The sequence below is a fragment of the Myotis brandtii genome, unplaced genomic scaffold (assembly GCF_000412655.1).
Source record: "Myotis brandtii unplaced genomic scaffold, ASM41265v1 scaffold52, whole genome shotgun sequence".
In the NCBI taxonomy this organism is placed as follows: Eukaryota; Metazoa; Chordata; class Mammalia; order Chiroptera; family Vespertilionidae; genus Myotis; species Myotis brandtii.
Genome location: NW_005369826.1, coordinates 185,172 through 208,352, shown reverse-complemented (window position 1 = coordinate 208,352; position 23,181 = coordinate 185,172). Strand labels below are relative to the sequence as shown.

At 35.0% G+C, this 23,181-nt stretch overlaps 1 long non-coding RNA gene across 1 annotated transcript in view; it reads right to left on the bottom strand.

The window, feature by feature from the left end:
• Positions 1–23,181, bottom strand: part of LOC102248177 — a 93,131-nt gene that overhangs the window by 67,714 nt on the left and 2,236 nt on the right. The window contains exon 2 of the long non-coding RNA XR_314222.2: positions 2,716–2,776. This is a non-coding gene — a long non-coding RNA (uncharacterized LOC102248177). The remainder of the gene's footprint in view (positions 1–2,715; positions 2,777–23,181) is intronic.

Genomic DNA, 23,181 nt, shown 5'->3' with positions numbered 1-23,181 from the left:
CCGGCCAGGCCAAGGGACCCCCCCCATGCATGAATTCGTGCACCGGGCCTCTAGTACTATATAATAGTTACAGTTCATCATGTCTCTTAAACTCATACTCAGGACACAAATCATTGTTTACTTCAGCCTCCACAGATTTAAAAGCAGTCAATCTCTGAGTGTTAGTCAGCTCCAAATGTTATTCTTACTAAACCTGATATTTCAAGCCACAACTTAACATCCAGAAAACATAGTTTAGATTAGGTCAGTTCTAAATCACATATATGGATCCTATTTCTATGGTATTCTATGGTATTTCAAAGGCTCCTATAAATTACCAAATTAAACAATATCTCCTTGGTCTGACCTAACCAGGTCATCACAAACATCTGCTTATTATAAACTCCAGTCTTCTCAAAATAATGATCAGCAACATCAGTTAAATACCCACCATGTGTCAGAAAATGGTCTAAATAGAAAGAAGCCAAAATGCACAGTAATCAAATATGATTAGAGTTAGGGGAGTGGGGATAGGAAATGGCAAATAAATTGAGAACAAATAAACTTGGTACTATGGTGTGGAGAAAATCAAATGGCTGGCTGAGACATTTGGCCCTTTTCCTCTAAGCAATGCAAAGTCATCAAAATATTTGAATGATTGGCTCTCTTGATTGCATACAAATTTTAGGAAGTACTCTGATGGCAGTGTGGTTGAAGAGCAAGAGAAGAGAGAATGTAGAAATAATTAGGAGCTTAAGAAAAATCAAGGAGCAGATTTAGTGGTTCTAAAACTAAGGCAATAAATATAAAAGCAAAGAGAAATTTGGGATTAAATGTAAATATGTGATCAATTGGATTTTGATAAAGGTTGGTTAAGGGTTGGAGAGAGTAGAGCACAGCTAAAATATGAATTCTATAAAGAGCCTATTAGATTTCTAACACAGAATCCTATACCATCAACCAAAACAGGAAATGATAGAAGGTGCAGGTTAGAGATAAAGACAGCTTATTCAAGTTCTGGTTATCTTGAGTTTTTTTAAGATTATAAATCATATTGATATATGTAATTATATATAATATAATTATATCATTATAATATATTATATATGTGATAAAATATAATATATAAATATGTTATATAAGAAAATATTATCTATAATAATAATATAAGCATAATATGCTAATTAGACCAGATGTTCTTCTGAACATCATTCCAGATGAAGCCAGGGCTTCGAGGGAAGCTGGGGTCCCGGGTGACAGAGGGAAGTCAGTGCCAGCAGCCAGGGGAAGGAAGGCCTACTCTTGCACAAATTTCATGCATCAGGCCTCTAATTGTAAAAGTCCCAATAGAATATAACCTCCTTAATAATACTAAAACGATGGCAAGCAATGAAATAATACTGTAGACCATCCTAACTTTGGAGCATTCCTCCAAATTCCCAAATAAATATAAAAGTATTGAACTATATATAGTATTGAATAAAAGAATAAGCTTGCAGCTATTCAAGAATCTATAATAATAAAAGAGTAATATGCTAGTTAGACCGGACAGCCGAATGACCTTCTGGATGTCCTTCTGGATGACCTTATGGATGAAGCCGGGGCTGCGAAGGCCAAGGCAGCTGCCTTGGCTGTGAGGGCTGAGGCAAGCCACCACAGCTGCAAGGGCTGAGCCCCTTGCACGAATTTCGTGCATCGGGCCTCTACTAACATAATATTAGCAAGTCAACTGCTCAGAGAAGTGGTGGGCAAAGATTCAAACTCAGGCTAGATAGAGGGTCATTTGGAGGCAAATGGGGTGAACCTAAATCTTACATCATCATCACTCTCATTTTTTGAATTGCTACAGTAGGCTGTGTGTTTATATACTGAAAACATTTGCCAATTTACACAAAGGGTTAACTGGTTATGTTTGGTGATGTGAATATGGCCATTTTGTTTTTATATGTATCTAAGCTGTCCATTGTGAACGTCGTATCATGTGAAATGAGAAAATATTACAAATATTACAAAAGCAATTTCAAAGCACCTTGTCAGGAGGTCAGATAAACTATCTGATTTTAGACATCTTCCTCACATCCAACACTGTTTAAGGACTGAGAGCCCATCTGATTGTCACCACAATTGTCACAAACCTCAGCAACAAGTTTCAAGGGAGACAGTTCTCAGTTACTTCAACTGGTTCTACAGGATGCATAATGACTTCATATCTCCCATCTCAAAACTTGAAAAATAAACTCTTAATGCAGATCATCCCAAAGTAAGTTATCTAGGTGTCATAATGTATGAGGTACAGAGTATAATGTTATTTTAAAGAATAGATAATTATGTATCTACTGAAGCTCATAAATAATATTTTTATAATTTTACTATGAAGAAATAAATAACACAGTTATCCGGAAAGATAATTAAAATGTGTTTTTCTATATACAATCCTACCTACATATAGTTTACAAAATGTGTTTGCTAGTAGCAGGGAAATTAAATCCAGCACTTTAATGTATTTTGAATTTTAGAAAAGATTAATAAATAGTCCAAAAATTTACATGCCATATATTTACATTCCAGCATGATAATCTAAAAATAAAAGGAAATTCTAGAGGTTTTGCTTTTTATTAAAAAAAACAGTTAAAATATGAGTGAAGAACAATAATTCATGTTTCTCATTTCTATACTCAGGAACTCGTATTAATTAGTGATGAACAAATATGGTGATATAATAAGAGTTCTACTTACCATTTGGATAAAATTCTTGGAATTTCACGTGGACAATTATCCCAGTAAAATTCTTGAATATCTGAAAAATGAGAGTGATTGAGGAAGATCAATAAGACATGCTTTATACATCATTTTATAATACATTAATTCCATATGATCTTTGACTCACCTGTTCTAGATTTATACAAGAATGCATTCAGACTCATGATTTTCATTTAGTATGAATACTGTCTAAACTCAGGAAGTGGGTGTGTCCTTTTATTTATTCACACACCACCTGTAGTGCTAGAAGCTCCAGCCTGCCTGTTCTCAACTCAACTCTGACCTGCAGGAACCACACTGCAGATAAGAGAAATAATTCTTCTGAACTCTGAATGCGCATGTCCTTTAAACAAAGTCAAGAGACTGAACCACTACATTCTTATTTTTCAGGGCATAACTTCTGTGGGGGAAATTACATTATAGTGTTTCACTGTGATGGAAATTACATTATAGTGTTTCACACAGAGGAAATCTGTATCCTGAAAATTTAAGTACATATACTAGGTGAACTAATTTAGAATTTTAGTAATTATGTCACCTCTGCAAATGTATTTGTTTTAAGATAGTGGTTACAAGGTTATTCTGATGTAATACTCTAATTGCCAAGTAATTTATAAAATCAGAAGAACACTCATGTATCCAAAAAAATTGTTTTTAAAAGATGAGGAAAAGGAGACCCAATGTAGGAGAAACGGCTTGGCGGAGTTCTTAGCTTAGAGAGAGCAAGGTCTTAGCTTAGAGAAAGCCCTATGACCAGATGCGAAGTCTCAAAACTTTAGCTTATCTCATTCCACCTTATTATTTTAAAACACATTTATTAAGGCTCTGATATATACCAGGCACTGAACTGGGTACTGGATAATGAACAAGATAATGGACAAGACAGATAAGAGGCCTGTTTTGGTGAAGCTTAATTCTGGTGATCTCCATTCATTAAAGTATTGAATACAGAACATTTCCATCCATATAAATGTAAAGAATGTAAATGTAACCTAGATACTAAGATTTGGGTATGCATTTCTACTAAGGCCAAGTCTGGTTCCCAATGAATATACTGTCTCTAATCTTGGAAATATATCTGGCCTGCAAAATACTTAGCTAAACATCTGAGTATTTTGACATGTAGGTAGATATGTTGTACATCGATAAATCTTTAAAAAATCGAAAAGAACACATTTTTTTTCCATTGAGTGCTTTAAAAAGAATCTTTTATTTGCTTACTTATCGAAATGTGTCAACTTCCAGACTCAGTGTGAAGCTTAAAAACAGGGTGTAGAGATGAAAAGTTCCACATGTGCAACTGAGTAACTAGATTTCACATGGAAGAGTGAAATAATGACCTTGAGATCCATTCTGCACATCATTTCTTAACTATTGTTTTGTATTTAGCACTGAGGTAAGTGTTCTGCTTATAGTAGATAATTGCAAAATAGAATTATATAGTTATGTGTACAATAAAATACTGAATTTCTAGACTTCTAAAGCACCATTCTCATGCCTTTCCTTTCATGCCTCCAACCAAGAAAAGTAACTATTTCCCATTATTTGCATTACCTTATTAACTTTAGAAATATTATTTTAGAATGATTTTCACATGAGGCAATCAGACTATTTTCTGCATTACAAAAATAGCCATTAAAACATGGAAAGCAAAGAGCCCAAAATAATGTACTAAACATGAGCTCAAGTTCTGCCTAAAATTGCAGTTCTGTCTAATATTTAATCAACAGAGAGATATGCAGAATATTTACTATACAAAGTGATTATTGGTTAGGTTCTCTTGAGAAAGACAATCCAAAGGCTATGGTCTCAAGTCACTTTGGGATGCTTCTGTTTTAGCAAGTAAGCCTTCAAATTCTCCATAAACTCTCTTAAAATAACATTTAATATACTGAAATAGCAAATTATTTTACCAAAAAATGAATCATTCTATAGAATGAAACTACAGGAGGAAGTTTGAGGAAAACTATTCCCAATATTTTAAAGCCCAGAGCCTGGCCCATGGTCACAGACTTGATTAGCCATAGAACTGAAGCTGGTTAATGCTCCTTACTTACTAGTTTTGTGTCTTTCACAACTTCATAGCCAAACAAAGATGAGTTATTTTATTCTCATCCACTTAGGACAGAAGGAGTGCTTTATGGCAGATATAATAAAAGTAAAATTCTAACATATATAATATCACAATATATATTATGACATGTATAATGTCTGCACATTCACTGAAAATGTCTGAATTTGAAATCTGTGTCTTCTGTTTCCAGTGACTAACTCTATCATATTAGAGTATTATCTTTCCAGAATTATGACATTAAGAAATCATAATCAATTGTACCACAAAAGTTTATAACCACTTTCTTGGCCCACTTCATCCTGCCTACCTTGGAGTAAAATATTTCCAGTAGATGAGAACTCTACAGATTTTTCTGAAATGCCTTCACTTTAAAAATTGAATTTAGTGCATTCCTCTTCCCCCAGAAAACCAAATCTCAGATCTTATTGCCCTGTGCTACGCTTTTATTCCTATTCACTGTTCTTATATAAATTTTGGTTGGGAGCTTTGAATATTTCAAAATATCAAATATCAGTGTTCTCTTCTTGTTACTTTTTTATTTAAAATTATCACTCTGATTTATATCCTTGAAACACATGGTGCATACATGAATGTTATCTGTCATCTGCTTAGAAAAAAAATGTCAAAGATATTTTTCTTTAATTATCTTACTTATTACTGAGAATAGAGGGGTCAAATAAAACACTAGTGATATAAAAATATTTTACTCCCATTTCATTCACACAAGGCATTAACTAGGGGTCAAATGTTTATGACAGAAATAAGCCATGTTGATACTGGTTATATTTGCCATAAATCTATCAGTTACTGTATGCTTCAAATAATATGATTGATTTCTTTTATTAATGGCTTTGCTATTAGGGAATTAAAGGAAGGAAAGGGGACAACTAAATGGGAAAGGAAACGGGAAATTCTAATAATGATGACAGTAGTCATCATTTACCACTTGCCCACTATGGGTTATCGAAGACTTTAAGCCAGACAATGGCATGACTTGATTGAACACCTTTATGACATTTATTCTGGCTGCGAAGTGGAGAATAGATGAGGAAGTGCAGGGCAGAGTGGCACTAGATAAGTGGACAGAAAAGTTGGAAGGCTACTGTTGTAGTCCAGGCATAACATACTGATATTTTCAATTAGAATACAGTAGTGAAGATGGACAGAAGCAAATGTAGTTGAGATATTTGGACAATAAACTTAGAGAAAGAAAAGCAAGGATGACTTGGGTTTTTGGCTTGAATAAGGAAATAGATTGTAGTGCCTTTTATGTCTAGGGAGAAACATATCCGTCCATGGTGAATAGAGAAGAATGGGAGGGCAGGCTACTATTTTGGCAAGGTTGCCTCTGTAAATTTAAAAATACTTGTTCTGTAGATCATTTAAAAATACTTGTTCTATAGGTCAATTATGTAAAATGCCATCATTTCTGCTCTATCAACCAACCACAAAATGTCTTTGATAATAAACATAATAGCCAGCCCTCCAAATTCTGCTGCATCATATTCGGGTGCTTCATGAATAATTCTCATGTCTTCTACATTCTTGGTCTCTTACTCTACCAGATCCTTTTGCAGAAATCATTAATAATACTCATGTGTCGCTTTGACAATCAATACTGTGAACCCCTTTATTAATGTCCCTTTCACAGCTAAGTTCCTTAAAAGAGAACATGAAGTTTTTCATTTGAGCTCCCCCATTTATTTTTAATTCTACTATGCTACTGAGTGGGTGCTCTCACTCCCACTACATTACTGAAAGTGACCTTGCTAAGATCCCCAGTTAATTCCTAATAGCAACATCTCACAGATCTTTTTGGCAAGCTCTTTCACTGGCTCCTCCTCCTCTTAATTTTTTTTTTCATATTGCTGTTTTAAATTTTATTCTTTCTCCCTTCAACACTTTGCCTTGAGTAACATCAACACTCCGTTTAGTAGCTGCTGATGACCAACAAATCAGTATCTCTAACCTGTATTCTAACCGGTAGGTTCACATATGCAATTGGCTACTTGGTGTCTCCACCTGGCAGCCCTGTATGCACTTCAAATAAAACATAGCTTAACACTCAGCTCCTTACCTTTATTCCCAAACCTCCCCTCCTATTCCTATTGGTGGGTAGCATCACCATGCAACCATTAACTCAAGGCAGATGCTTTGGAATCTACTCACACTGTTGCATTTTTCACGTCCTCCAAATTCCATCACTGACCCAACATTATCAATATTACTTCCTTAAAATGTCCTGCCTCAGCTCCCCATGTCTCTATCCCCACCAACCACTTCATGCCTTATTTCACATCTGCACAGCTGCCAAAGGTCTCTATCTATAAACCCTTAAGTAGGTCTTCATTGCCTAAAGGAAAAAGTTCAAGGACTTGAGCAGGGCTTCTGATGATTTCCTAGATCTGGTCCCTGCCTCTCTTCCTTATTGTCATTCTTCTCTCTCATCAAACCTTTCTACATGCTTTAATAGTACATGAATAATTCTGTTGTGTCCATCCTGATTCTACTGGAGCTCCCACACTTAAATGAATGCTTCTTGATGATCCTGGTATAAGTTCTTCTTGGTCATTTTACCCTTGTTTATACAACATTCTCACTTAGCAACTCTAATATTTTATGGAACTCATTGATTTCTTACCTCTAACCTCCACTAAATTGCTCTTGTCTTAATAAACCAATGGGCATGATTGATGTTTAATAAGTGATTGATGTTATTCAAGAAGGAACAAAATGAAGAATAAATGAATTACTGAATAAATGGTTTATCACAAAACCTTACTAGAATACCTAAGACTTATAAATAATTGCAAAATGCCCATGACTTTCTAATTCAATATTAAAGTAGAGCCCACAAAAAAATTATAAACCTATATTACATAAATAGTCTACCATGAAAAGAACAAAGAGTTAGCATTAGACAAATCTATTAAGTCAACTATTGACAGACATAAGCCATTTCATGGACTTTGACTACAGCTAAACTTGAGAAAACAAATCCAAGTTAAACTTTGAACTTCAGAATTTAGGGAGAAAAAAAAGCAACTGAAGAAAATTACATATTCAGTTTAAATTCAGTTGGCACTAATTCTAGATACAGCTTAAAGTTCTGTTAGCTGTCTTATTTATTCTTGCCAAAACTAACCATAGGCAAAGCATATGAAATGCTAAGGTCTTTAGCAAATAGTGACTTTTAAAAACATATGTAATGTTACTCATGTGGTTGAGTCAGAATTATACTTATGCAGTAGTACAGATGGAAATGATTTGTTCTGGAAACCAAGATAGTATTATTATTTTACTATTTTTATCTACACAAATGATTCACATGCTAGTGCATATGAGGAATCTCAGACCATAAAATACATCCAGAAATATTTGAATCAAAATGCCATGATATTATAGCAATGAAATTTAGATTTGATGCTTTCACACTGTTTACCTTGTATCTCTATATTAATGACATGTGAGTCTCTATTTTATTTAAAACACATAGGAGTATATAAACTGAGCTTCAATATAAAAGATTCAAACAAAACACCCACATATTTGCTATAAAAAAGTTTCCCTTCCTCCTCTTGCCAAGTTTATTCTCTTTCTCAAAGGTGTTCGGTGTACATCATTCAAGTTATTATGTTACACATTTACGTATGCAGTTTTTATTATATGTATTGTTCAATGTATTGCATTTTCTATTAATAGTGATACTTAAATATATCGTTGGTAGAAGTATAAACTGTCAAGAAATTGTTGAAGACATGAGTTAGAAATTCATCTTTTAACCAGCAATTCCACTTCTGCAAAAGAAGACACAAACAATGGTGTTTATTCCAGAGTTGTTTGAAATAATATAGAAGAAACAATATATACACCCAAGTATACAGAAATGTTTTAATATAGTATGACATAGCCATACTCCAGATAATCATGTTGCTGTTTAAAGTAATGAGACAGATGTAAATGTAGTGAGCTTTGGTACCTGCAAGTTATTTCCTATTGTTCCTCTGGAAATATTAATTCAGCTTTATTTGTAAGTAGTATTCTCAAAGATTAAGTCTCATGAAAGAATAGTAGTAATTGTAAGTTCTTCAATGTCAGAGAAAAACTCTGACTGTTGGTAGGTTTCAGATTTGAAATGAGTTATTAGAAATCTCTCCCCTTTGGGGTATAATTACAAAGAGCTATGGACTTGGGAAACTGATTTTGAGTAAGATATTTGATCTTTCTCAACCTCAATTTCCCAATCCTTAAATTGAAATAAGGTGATAATTAAGTAGGAAAGCACATACCACAAAGAGCTACTCATTAAATGTTTTTTAAAACTATAATTAAAATTCTTCTTTCAATGATTCTTTGGTGAATCCAACAAATTCTGATCATCTCCAGTATTTAATCCCTAACAATTTAATTTATACAACAAGCAAGAGCAATTGGTTAGTAAACAATAGATATTGGTTAAGTGCGATAATTTATTAAATGAGACTACACTTTAACTATAGGCTATTAGTAAAACAGGAATTTTTAGGGGTGAAAAAGGCAGGTTTAGGAAATTTTTAAAATTAAGGGGTTCAGTGGAAGAAACCCAGGGCTACAGAGCTACAAAGGTTACATTTCCATAAGATGAGAGGCAGCAGTTACATTTCCATAAGACAAGGGAGCAGATAGCCAGCAGAAGTTATATTTCCATAAGACAAGGGAACTTGAGTAGCCAAAGGTCTATAGTTACGAAATAAAGAAGGAGGGCTTCACATGTCCCTTGTGAGGTTTGACCTTTGAGCTCAGGAGTTGCTATAGTGACCAAATCAAAGGGAATAGTGACCAATCCCGACACAGGGACTTGCAGCCTTTATAAACCCTGGAAGGAGGAACTCGGTGGGACTCTTTCCCCCTCCCCACATGGGAGTCTGTGATGTGAGATTCTTTCCCATTCCCCACATGGGAGTCTGTGCTTGTTCTTCAATAAATTCCCACCTTTGCTATACCATCTTCCCTCCATGGTTTCATTCTTCATCTCCGACGAACAAAGAATCCAGGGAATCCATCTTGCCCAGGGGAACACCATGTATTCCAGTCCAAAAAATCCCATATCATTAGTAAAAAAAAATCTCAAGTTTAATTTATTATTTAGGACAAATATATTTTTGAAAGGTAAAATAATTTACTAAATACAAATGCTTAATCTCAATAGATTAAGTACAAATAAAACTTCCAGAAAAGTTTAAAAGTACTTTATTTCTGATGGTTCTTACACCTATTTTAAGCCACATCTTAAGGATATATTTTCTAAGGTGTGAAATATGAGCATGAAAGAAAAAAAGAAAACTTTTCTAAATATTCAACAAAGGGCTTAAGAAAACAATTGAAAAATACTTTCAGAAGTATTATATAAATATTAAAAATATTCACCTCTTCTTAGAGTATTAGAGAAGAGACAGCTAAATAATTCACTTGAAGAAGATAAAAAAGGAGGAAACAACTATTCTGTACTTAAAGGTAAATTCACAATCTTATAAATAAAAGATAGTTTCAAATGTGGTACTCTCCTCAAAAATGTCATATAATCTATTTTATATCCTATCCTTTGAGATGATGAAAGGAGAGGATATAAAATATATTTTATATTACATTATTACTCTTTCACATTTCTTGTGAATTCTTTTTCAAAGTCAGATTCAATAAAAACAGTCTTAAGATGATGGTTCACATATATTATGTCATTTTATTTTCTCAGTAGTCCACCAAGGTAGGCTATCTATATACATAAAAGCCTAATATGCAAATTGTCCCCTTGGGAATTCGACCAGGAGACCGGGAGTTCAACCACTCGCTATGATGTACGCTGACCACCAGAGGGTGGTGCGGAATGAAGGGAGGCTCCTGCCAGCAGCCAGAAGGCCCCAATCAGCCCTGACTAGGGACCCTACCCATGGACAAATTTCATGCACCAGGCCTCTAGTTGATGATAAATGCAGGATCAGAAAGGTTAGGAAACTTGCCTAGGGATAGCCTGATGCACCTCAGAGCTGGAATTCCCATTTGTCCACTCCAGATTTAACTTTTAAAAAAATTTACCACATAAGTTGCTTTAAAATCTTTACATCAAAATGAATGCAAATACTTTGCATTCTTAGTTCTATTGATCAATATAATCATTCTCATTATGTATTTTAAGGTAGTATTTATAAAACATGTAATGAGCCCTAGCCAGTTTGGCTCAGTGAATAGAGTGCCAGCCTGTGGACTAAAGGGTCCCAGATTTGATTCTGGTTGAGGGCACACCTGGGGTTGCAGGCTTGATCCCCAGTAGGGGCTGTGCAGGAGGCAGCCGATCAATGATTCTCTCTCATCATTGATGTTTCTATCTCTCTCTCCCTCTCCCTTTCTCTCTAAAATCAATAAAAATATATATTAAAAAAAACATGTAATGAGTAACATTTAGTAAACCTATTTATAAAAAGGTATCAGCTATGTCACATCTTTCCCATGTGATAGGAAGGATAAGAAGGCCCTGACATGAGTTTTTTATTGTTTTGTTGTTGTTGGGTTGCTGAATGCTCAGTAATTAAATAGCAATCAGACACTTAAAGACAGGCTGGTCTCCGTACTATATTTATATAAAGCAGACAAAGACTGCATTTTCCATTTTGTGGTCAGGTTACAGTGCACAAACCCCAGCAAAAGGGTTACATAATTGAAACCATCCTTCATGGATCTGTCACAGAAAGAAGACTTTGAATTCTGAAAACTCTGTATGACAAAAAGAGATAAATGTGTGGGGTTTTTTTTGTTTTTGTGTTCTTTTACAATACTATTACGAGTGCCAAATTTTCTGTCTATAGTGGAATGGTTCTGGTAGCCATTTTCATAACTTTTAAATATCATTTTTCACTTAATAAAAGTACTTTGCATTAGAAAAGCCTAATTATGTTATGCAAAAGCCACAGGGATAATTATAGTTCATCCAGACATTCTTAATTTATATTAGTGGAAACATGTTACAGGCCTGAAGAGAAACTCACATATCATTATGCAATCTCAACAGCTGCTCAGCTCAGTCTTGCTGTAATCAAAGTTATCATCCCATCATTTCTAACATGCCAAGTTCTTCAACATTTCTACTGATTTAAAGATATATTTTGAGTCATCAGATCTAAGGCTTTGTACTATCACTAAATGTGTTTCACTAAACCAAACATGTCCTTTCTCTAACATAATTTAAGATTGATATATGCATTTACAATTTAATTTAACTAACATGTATTTGCCAAATATGCTCTTAGTGTTAATGGAACTAGGAAGCTTATGGGTATTACAGAACCTACAACTATATATAAAAAACTCTAATATGCAAATAGACTGACTGCAGAACCGAACCAAACAACCAGTCGCTATGACATATGCTGACCACAAGGGCTCTTAAGCGGAACATGGCAGGTGTTGGCAGCAGGCAGCAGAGCACAGAACATGGCAGGCATCGCCACAGTGGGATGGTGGAGCAGGTGAGCGGGGGTGCCACACCAAGGTGGGGCGTCAGATGCTGTCATTGGGGAGAGCCTCTGGTGGTTACTGAAAATTCTTTGCTCCCCCATGCTGTGGTCCCGCTGGGCGCTTGCACCTGCTGCCGGCACCTGGTGCCAGCCCCTTGTTTGGCGCCATCAGCGGGTGTGAGTGGCAGCTGCCAGCCCCAATTGCCCCTGAGGGCTTCTTCACCTCCCCCTGCTCCTGAGGGGCAATTGGGGGAGCAACAGCTGCTCACACCAGCTGATGGTACTGGCCCCACTTGCTGTGTGTCAGCTGATGCGAGGGGAGCTGGCGCTGTCAGCGTGTGGGAGCTGCAGCAGTGGGAGTGGGGCTGCCAGCAGACAGGGGACTGGGGTTATGGTAGGAGGGGGCCGGCTGGGGCAGGGATGATGGGCCGAGACCCACCCCTGTGCCCACTGCAGCCTCGTGGCCCACAGTTCCTTTCAAGGTGCATGAATTCGTGCCCTGGGCCCGTAGTATATTCATAAGCAGCCAAAGGCCATAAAGAAGAAAATAATTTCACTTACTGTAAGCATCCCATTTCCATGCCTCAAATTGCCCAACTTACTTAAAAGTTTCAACTCCATAGTCAGCTCATTAAATAATTATGAGATATGGGAACTATTCTTTTTTAGAGCAATATTAAATCCTTATTGAATGTAATTTAGTACTGTGTCCAAACTAGAATTCACTTATCCAAACTGCTGGTATTTCAACTCTTTCTGTTGAAACTTTCCTCCAAAACTGAACAAATTTCACTGTTAGATGTATTTCCTGCCTCTCAGTTCATCTTCTTCCTGGTGCTTATTAAACTGGAAACAAATACCTTAGATCTGTAGGATCAAAAATTAATTTTGCTTTGTTTTAGCAATCTGGAAGAGTCAACAGTCATTTGTAAAATTTCCATGAATTATAAACTTCTTATCTGGTAAGTGTCAACATTACTGTAACCGTTTGTGAATGATGGCAATGTTACTGCTTCTGACAAACAAGAGAAAAATGATAAATAAATAGCTAAACCGTTTAAACCTTTTTATACATGTCAGGAAACTTTAATTCTCCTCTTTGGGAAAATTATAAGGGAAGGTGAATGAAAAATTTACCTTTACAGAAGAACCGGAAGACACATCCTTTCGTTTAAAGGAGTTGCAAAAGGATAGGAAAACAAACCAAATGAACCAAAGACACACTCACACAACATTCTCATTCATCCTATTCAATATTTGCACTGATGACCCACCTATTCCTTCACAATTTTCAAGATATTTGATAAAGTTTTATATTAATCAGAAATATTTTAGCCTGTTCCAATCATACCTATATGAAATTTGCTCTATTTTACATATCAAATCTCCATACTACCCAATGTACTAGTATCTCACCCAAACTTAGCTTCAGAGGTTGTTTTTACTTCTCACTTTTCTTTTTTGCTGTTTTATTTAAATAAGTTATGTATCCTAAATACTTAGTCCTTCTCTAGTATCATTCTACAAAGTAGGAGAAATGGTTATAAGAAATTTTAAAACATCAACTAACAGAGCAATTTTCCCTTCAATTGCATACTACTAAAAAGTCAGTATAGTTCATCTTTATTTTATTTTTTTAAAATCAATAATATTCTTAGTCATGGTTTTATTTGAACTCCGTAAATAAACCTTATGAAAAAAATCTGATAACTACACAGTTTTAGCCTAATCTTCTAATCATAGATTCTAGTACATGAAATAGCTTTGAAGAAATACCAAAATCAAACACCAAGACATTTGAAAAAAAAATCAATGGGTAATTTTAGTACAGTGGTATAATACAATAAGAATTGCAATGTGGAGAGAGAGAGAAAAAAAAGCCTGTGGCAGCAGCCAATTATAGCATAAAATTTCTTTCTTTATCCTCATCACTGTTCCAGTATTTCACTTTATTGAAATGCAGAAAATGTATTATTCTCTCAGGTGGTGAAACAGAAACTGGTAGACTTGGTAACAAGACTACTTTAAAGAACTGTGATTGATCAGAAAGACACAACATAGGCCATGGGAGCGAAGTTAGTTAAGCCATCATAGTTTGACAATAGTGGAAAGATGGCAGGAATGTTTTTGCCTCTCTTTCTAAATGCTGAAACATGTAATAATTGTTCCTCAGAATAACTCTATGGGGTGGATAGAGTGGTTATCCTGGATAAAACTAAAAGCTCAGGTAAGTTTTGTGGCAAATAAGAGAGTAGCCTAAACTCAATCGTTATCATCTGATACCCGGTCACTCCTTTTCCCACTTACTTTAAAAATATATTTTTACTGATTTTAGAAAGGAAAGAGAGAGAGAGAAAGGGAGAGAGAGAGAGAGATATCAATTGCTTGACAGCCTTTTGCACACCCCCTACTGGGGATTGAACCCACAACCTGGGCATGTGCCCTGACTGGGAATTGAACCTGCTTTGATTGACCTCCTGGTTCATAGGTCGACTCTCAACCACTAAGCAACACCGACCAGGCCCCACATACTTTAAAAAGTTCTCCCCATTTTCTAAATATCATCAATGAAAAGGAACCAATGAATGTAACTAACCCTGGGTACTTTTAGGAAGTCCTTTTTTTCTGTCTTTAATATTTTGAAAATTTATGCATTATTTAAAGGAAAGCTACACCTTAGATCAAATTATTTCAAAGCACATAAATACTACCCATTGTAACTAAAATTCATTTGAAAACCATAATAGTTGATGATGTTTTTTATTATAATTAATGCACTTTTATTTGAATTATGCTATTGTACTGTATTTCCAATTGGTAGTCTCAACTTAAACATAGCATATAATATGCTAATGGAAGTAAGATTTCTCTGAAAGTTGGAATCCTTTTAGATAAATTATTGATCTGAAAGTAACATGAATTATAACACTATGGTTGTCACCTAAATTCTGTTACCTCTTCTCTGCAGGAATTAATGGGGATCTTTTGTTTTGACCTTAACAAGGGTTAGGCTCTCTTCTTAGAGGAGTAACATTTTTAGTAGCTAATGAAAAAATATTCTCAGGGCAGAACACCTGGAAATCAAGCCTCAAAGATTCTACATTAATACTATTTGTAGTTTTACATCAGGTAAATTGTTACTAGCAGGTCTAATGGGAGTTCAAGAGGCTATTTTAGTCCTTAAACATTTAAATACTTCCCTTGCATCATAAAAAATGGGGAAAAGTGGCTCTCTAAACCCTCATTCCCAGAGAGCATGTTAAGTAATGAATATTCTTAATGTGCAGAAGAGACTTACATGTGCACTTGAGAAGCACTCGGGCTTACTCTTTCCATCACTGAAGTCTAGAATTAAAAGGACTCCTAAAACCTTTAAACTCTCTAAAATGTACTTAACTTTCTGCAAAATTTACAAGGAATTTCTGTATCCTCATAATGTCTAGAAGAGAATTTTGAGTGAATATTGGGTCAAGAGAAGGCAGTTGAAGATAAAAGGAATACATTTGCCTAGTTAGAGTTTAGAAAGGGGGAGGTATTCTATCTCGTGTTATTTCTTGCTAAGATTATTTTTTCAAAATATGGTAATATGTGGCTACAATAGAAGATATCTCTTGTGCTTCTCTAAAGTTCAAGGCTTCTAGAGACGTCATTGCTCAAACTCCAAAAAACTTCTTGCCTGGGAAGATTTTAATAGTCACTTAGCTAATAAAATCAATTGTAAATGCTCTTTGGAAGTCATCAAATAATTGCCAAGGATTAACATTTGAGAACACTCTATTAGTGAAATACAAAATCTCTGGATTCATCACCAGTGTACATAATCTCAAAGTCTTTTCAAATCTATTTTTTTTCAAGTAGTTTGCCTAATTGTTTTCTCAGTTCTATTCCCGCTGCCTTAGTTCAAGTAGCTTCCCAAGACTTCTATCCTAGAGTTCTTTAATTCTAATGTGTTCTGAACACTACTTTTTTAAGCATAAACTACAGATTTTGAAATGGCTCTTGAATTATAAACAGGGTGTTAAAGGTCTGCCATGTGGTAGTTTCAAAATCTCTCTCAGACATCTTTACCTCTGAAACTATCATAGACGCTCATAACCATTTGATAACTACTTGTTGTCATGTCACTTTTCAGGCAGTAACTTCCATCTCTACCTGATGGTGAGCCCCTCTGTGCTTCAAGCTCTGCTCAAATATTGCCTCTTCCAGGATGTCCTTCCTTCGCAAGAGATTCTCTACCCCTCTGTTACAGGGGTACTTCATCTGGCACTGCGTTAACATTTACTTACATATAGTTCTACCTAAGACTTTTGAAGGAAAAGGTGTGTCTTGGTTATGTATGTGCTCACCACAATGCCTGACTCAGAGCTTTGTATGTACGACAGAAGTGTATTATCTGATTCAGTGGTTGGGACGCTTCTTCTTGGGGACACAGATAGATGACATTTACTGGAGTTACTCAAGCACGTTCTGGTCCTATGGCTGAGTTCTAAAGAGCAGAATGAGGGTGGGATTGATTATTCCACTTCCAGGTCAGGACCATAAAATCCTTCCATGTGTAAACTTACAATGTGAGGCTATGGAGGTTGATGTTGGTGAATTACAAGGTGGGAAGAATCGATGAGCAGAAATCTTCCCAAGGCACAGTGCTCTAAGTTCTAAACTTCTGGACTATGCTAGAACTTTTAAGATGCCGAAATGTTATCTCTTATATCAATAAATGTAGCCTAATTAGCATAGAGCTGCTGAATGGTCAGCCAATTATTGCAGTGGGGAATAATAAATAATGCCACAATGGTCTTCTTTTGGAAGGATTTGCTGGAATGACCCTACTTTGACTCAAATGGCCATCTCATCTTTTCTCCAGTGCTGAACCCATCCCCATGCTGCAGATTGGGTCTAACACTTTCTCTATTTGGACATAATTACTCTCCTGGAATTTGTTACATCTGTATGGAATTGGCCTCCAGACCTTCTGGCTACCACTGAATTCATTTGGCTAGACTTTTTAATTCCTGGACATATGTCCTAATCATTCTCATCACTCCAGGCCAAGCAGATGTTTTGGTCTTAAATAATATATAGTATCAATTCATTCAGAATGTTTTCACCTGTGTTGGTACTTCTATAATATTCCTTTGATAATGGTTCATCCTCTGAAAAAGTTTTAACATTCTGCCTGTTTCTAAAAATATTTTTTTGTGTGCTAGTTAATTCTCTCTAATGCTATTCAGCTGCTGGTGAGCAGGAATTGTGTCAGATGTTTTTCTGTGGATCCCAAAGCATCTGCCAGAGTGGCTGGAAAGAGATTAGGGGTATCTATTGATCAATTTGTCTGTGTGAATTAAGTATCAATGTTGCTTTTCTAAATTTCTGTTTATAACTTTATTTTTAGTCAACCAATGAATAATTTTAATTGATTTGGTAAATACATAACAGTGATTAAAAGGTTAATAACATTTAGTAAGCATTGATCACAGGAGACAAGAATTCTAAATGTTGATTCAAGTGTTCTAAACCTAGATGATTTGGGCCACATTCCTGTGACATTGCCTCTATGCAATTTCTAGTGCATAAATAGTACAAGTGAATATTGTAAAAATCTTGCGATATTGTGTTGTTATAGCTTGCCTTCAAGAACATATAAAATCTACTCTTACTAATTTATATCTGACTGACAAGAAAATATTGATTGAGCTGATGAGAACAAATGAGAAAGCCAATTATCACTGAATATAAGATATTAAAATTTAACACAGAAAAGACTGATATTAAGGAATACCATATTCAGTTTTGAGATTTAAATGTTTACTTCTTCTTTGTTGAGGCAGATATTTTATAGAAAATAAAGTAAAAATCTCTGCTGAGGGGAGAACAGTGTCAGCAATGAATAGTGTAGGAGAACCTTAAAGCAACTAGAAATGGCGGTACAAGTGAGTAATGGAAGACTGGGCAGGAATTTCACTACAAAGTAACACATTATGAGATATGAATCCAGAAATCCACCACACCTTCCAGAAAGAAAGGTAAGAGAATCCAGACAGAACACATTAATGCAACTGAAAGGCCAGAAGAAAACCGCAGACACATTTGTACTCTGAGAAGACAGACTAATAAATAAAAGTTCCATAAAAAAATAAATATGAGAAAAATGGACTTTCTTGAAAACAAGTAAAAAACAAATACCTCAAAAGGTTTAAAATAGATATATCTTGGAGTAATCTCAGAACCAGAAACGATGAATAGTTTTAAAAAATTAAAAGGCTTGAAAGAACAGAAAATATCACGATGCCCAAGTATTACGTTCGAAAGGTAAAAAAATCCTGGCCATGGTTTCCCTATATCTGATGTCATTCCCGATAAAAAGGTAGAGATAGAGATGAAAGTGTGCAAATACCCAAGATATAAAAGGCAAACAAAAACTCATTAGAATAAAGTTGTCTTTTTTATTGAATTTATTGGGGTAACGTTAGTTAATAAAGTTGTACAGGTTTTAGGTGTACAATTCTATAATACACAATCTGCATGTTATATTGTGTGCTCACTGCCCAGTCAAGTCTCCTTCCATCACCATTTATTCCCTCTATAACCTCTTTTACTTCTCCACATCCCCCCTTTCCTTTGGTAATCACCATACTGTTGTCTGTGTGTATGAGTTTTGTTTTGTTTTTCCTTGACCCCTTCACCTTTTTTACCCAGCCCTGCAACCCCCTTCCCTAGCTGACAGCTGTCAGTCTGTCTCTATCTATGAGTCTGCTTCTATTTTGTTAGTTTATTTTGCTCAGTTGGTTCTACATATGAGTGAAATCATACGGTACTTGTCTTTCTCTGACTGGCTTATTTAACTTAGCATAATGCTCTCTAAGTCCATCCATGCTGTTGCTAAAGGTAAAATTTCCTTTTTATGGCTGAGTACTATTCTATTGAGTGAATGTACCTCAGCTCTTTTATCCACTCACCCACCGATGAACACTTGGGCTGCTTCCAATTCTTGGTTATTGTAACTAAGGTTGGAATGAACACAGAGGGGCATATATTCTTTCGAAATAGTGTTTGGGGTTTCTCCAGATATATTCTTAGGAATAGAATTGCTGGGTCATAGGGCAGTTCCATTTTTAATTTTTTGAGGAAACTCCATACTGTTTTCCATAATGACTGTACCAATCTGCAATCCTACTAACAGTGCACAAAGGGGCGGGGGGTCCCTTATCTCCATATCCTCGCCAAAACTTGTTTGTTGATTTATTGATGATAGCCATTCTCGCTTCACTGATAAGGTGATATCTTATTTGCCTTTCTCTACTGATTAGTGACACTGAACATCTTTTTTATATATCTATTAGTCATTTGTATGTCCTTTTTGGAGAAGTGTCTATTCAGGTCTCTTGCCCATTTTTAATCTGTTTGTTGGTTTTTCCAGTTGAGTTTTATTAATTCTGAATAAATTTTGGATATTAACCTCTTGTCAGATGTATAACTGGAGAATCAAGTTGTCAAGAAAATATACCAAGACAAGAAGGATGACTGATCTATGATATAATATCTATAGATGAATGGAATAGAGGGTGGGACAAAAGTAGGTTTACAGTCTTGAATATGCAAAACAGTTTATTCTTGTATTATTATTTATTTATTATTGTATTATTTCCATAGGAACAACTGTAAATCTAATTTTTCCCAATCCTGTATAAAAGATGACATACATAATACTAAACACTTAATAAACCAATAAATACATAGCTTATAAATTATATGTTTTCCCCCAGAAGTTTTCATTTTCCTAGTTATTACATGAATTAAAAAGTCATTCCACTAGTGACTGGCAGATGTTAAAGTAAAACCAAGTGATAGAATACAATAGACACTTAAGGCTTTAATTTCTTAATATTTTTATAACTTGTCTTCCTAATTTCATAATTGTGACAGTAAATTTACAACCCTGCACAAAACCACACACAATAAAAATAACAAAGTTTATTATTATGCAAGGAACTTAATTTTGGAATATATTTCTTATAGCTACAATTCTTTCTCTGTCTCCTTTTGAACTCCTTCTCTTCCTTTATCTGTTCCTTAAATATTGATTTTTATCAAGGGTTCTATCCTGACCAAATACTGTTCTTTTTTCACTTTTATTGAGATATAATTGACATACAACACTGTATAAGTGTAAAATGAGCAACATACTTATTTGATATATGTGCATATTGTGAAATGATTACAATAACTTTACTTAACATCAATCAACTCACATAGTTATACATTTCTTGTAATGAAAATGTTTAAGATCTTCCCTCTTAAAAACTTTCAAATATACACTAGTATATTATTGTGTTGTTAACCATAGTCACATGCTGTACATTATACTCCCAGAACTTACTTGTCTTATAACTGCAAGTTTGTACCTTTTGACCATCTTCATCCATTCTCGCCACCCCCGCCGCCACCCCCAATGCCTGACTCTGGCAACTACCCAATCTGTTTTCTGTTCTATGAGTTTGGGTTTTTTACATCTCCACATGTAAGCGAGATCGCGCAGTAGAGGTTTATCTCTATCTGACTTATTTCACTTAGCATAATGCCTTCAAGGTTCATCCATGTTGTCTCAATTGGCAGGATTTCCTTCTTTTTGTATTTTTTATTTTTTAATATTTTTTATTGATTTTTTACAGAGAGGAAGGGAGAGGGATAGAGAGTTAGAAACATCGATGAGAGAGATCGATCAGCTGCCTCCTGCACACCCCCTACTGGGGATATGCCCGCAACCAAGGTACATGCCCTTGACTCGAATCAAACCTGGGACCCTTCAGTCCACAGGCCGATGCTCTATCCACTGAGCCAAACTGGTTAGGGCGGATTTCCTTCTTTTTAATGTCTAAGTTATCAACTACTGTTCTTAATGTAATCTAGTGATTCTTGAAGTGATTCCTTGAGCCTCTCACCTTTGCTTTCAACAATAACCATAATAGATAAAATATTAAATAAGATAATGTAACAGTGATATTAACAACTTAAACACTTCCCAGAACCACTGATAGAATAGAAACTGCTGGATTCTTGAATGAGAGGCAAAGGATTCCCTACATCTGTGAGGTGCCACACTTGCCCACAGGGAGTGCAAATCAGTGTCATGTTTACTGACTGAAATCTGAGATAACAGGAAGTTGAATAACTGACTATCCCCCTGAAGCCTGGTTTACATAGAGCTGTGTAGGAGGGAGGCCAGAAGAACCAGCTACAATTTGTCAGTCAGAATCTGGGGCAAACGGTTGTTTGACTTGGTGACTAGATCTATGATATCTTCGTTATCAGAGATTGTGAGGTTGGGGTAGAGAGCAGCACTGGCTAGCAATGAGAGAATTTTTAAAAATCCTTCTCACTTATGTTGGGACTGAAAACCAAAATCCCAAGACATGTGAAGTCATACCAAAAAAAAAATAAATTACCAGCGAAAGTTTAAAAAACAGGCAATGAAGTCATTCCAGATGACATAAAAATAATAGATAAATTTCAGAATTTCCAAGTAAGCATGTTAGTATCCCTAAAGACACAAAATAAGAAATAACATCAATATAATTTTCCAAAAAATAAGTAGAGGTAAAACAATAAAAGTGACCATGGGAAAAATATCAATTAGTGGAAATAGTAAAAATAAAAATTAGTAGATTGGAAGATAATTCTGAGTAAATTCACCAAAAATGCTGCACAGAAACATATATAAATTAGTGTAAAAGACAACTTAAGACATATGTCTGATATATTATGAAGCTTACACATACATTTCCTAGAGTGTTCCAGAAAAAAGGAGATTAGAAATAAAGAAACAATTTTAAAAAGAAATTCTTAGAGATTTTCATAATTTAAGAAAGATGTGATTCCTAAGATCAAAGTTTCTACAAAGTTGAACAATCACTATGCTCTTTCCCTGTAAGAAGAGTAATAAATACCTTATTGCAACTCTGTAGAATACCTATAGAGGACCCACAATTTGTTAGAAACAAAATAATCTAATCCTATAGATTCTGTCCTATATTTTGGTTAAATAAATCAATTAAAAAACAATTGTTAAATGTAATTTAAATAAAAGTACAGCCATTATGATATTTTTTCTCAATAGAGAAGGTATAATTTCACTGTAACAAATGTCTACAGCTGCAGGGGTACAGAAAAATATTGAAATTTAGTGGCCATGAGAATTAAGGAAGTAAGTTGAGGAGTGTCATAATCCTATCACATGTCCAGACCACTCTATTGCCCTTGTTGTGAGCTCATAAATGCAAACACACACACACACACACACACACACACACACACACACCACACACACACTAAACTGGTGTAATATAATATCCTAGAGGAAGAACAATGAATCGCCAATATGTTTTAGATAGAGTTAAGAGAAATAACCCCAGAATTAATTTGTGAACATATTTCCATTGTTTCCTATTAATCTAATACATAATTTAAACTTCTGTGGAAAACTAGCCTTACATAAGAAAATATATACCTTCTTAAAACCAGGGCTATAAAATAATGCTAAGGTGGATTTCAGTTTTTAAACGATGCCTTCACCTCAACAAATAATCAATAAGCAAATATGAACAGAAGAGAGCGAAGACATAAGTTTAAGATTAATTGTTAGGAAAATTAAACAGTTGATCTTTTTTCTTTTGTTTATCACAATTTATGTCCTTCCATGAAAGGGAACCTCATTCATTTGTAGCCCCTCCCCATAGCAGAGTAACTTCTTGAGTTGTGGTTAGCTATAACCAAGGAAAATAATGAAGTTGCCTTTAATTTCTTGTCTCTTGACTGGTTTGAAGAGAATAGGTAAGGGGTAAACATTTTTTTTCATAGTATCAATTTTTTTTGATACTAAAGGGA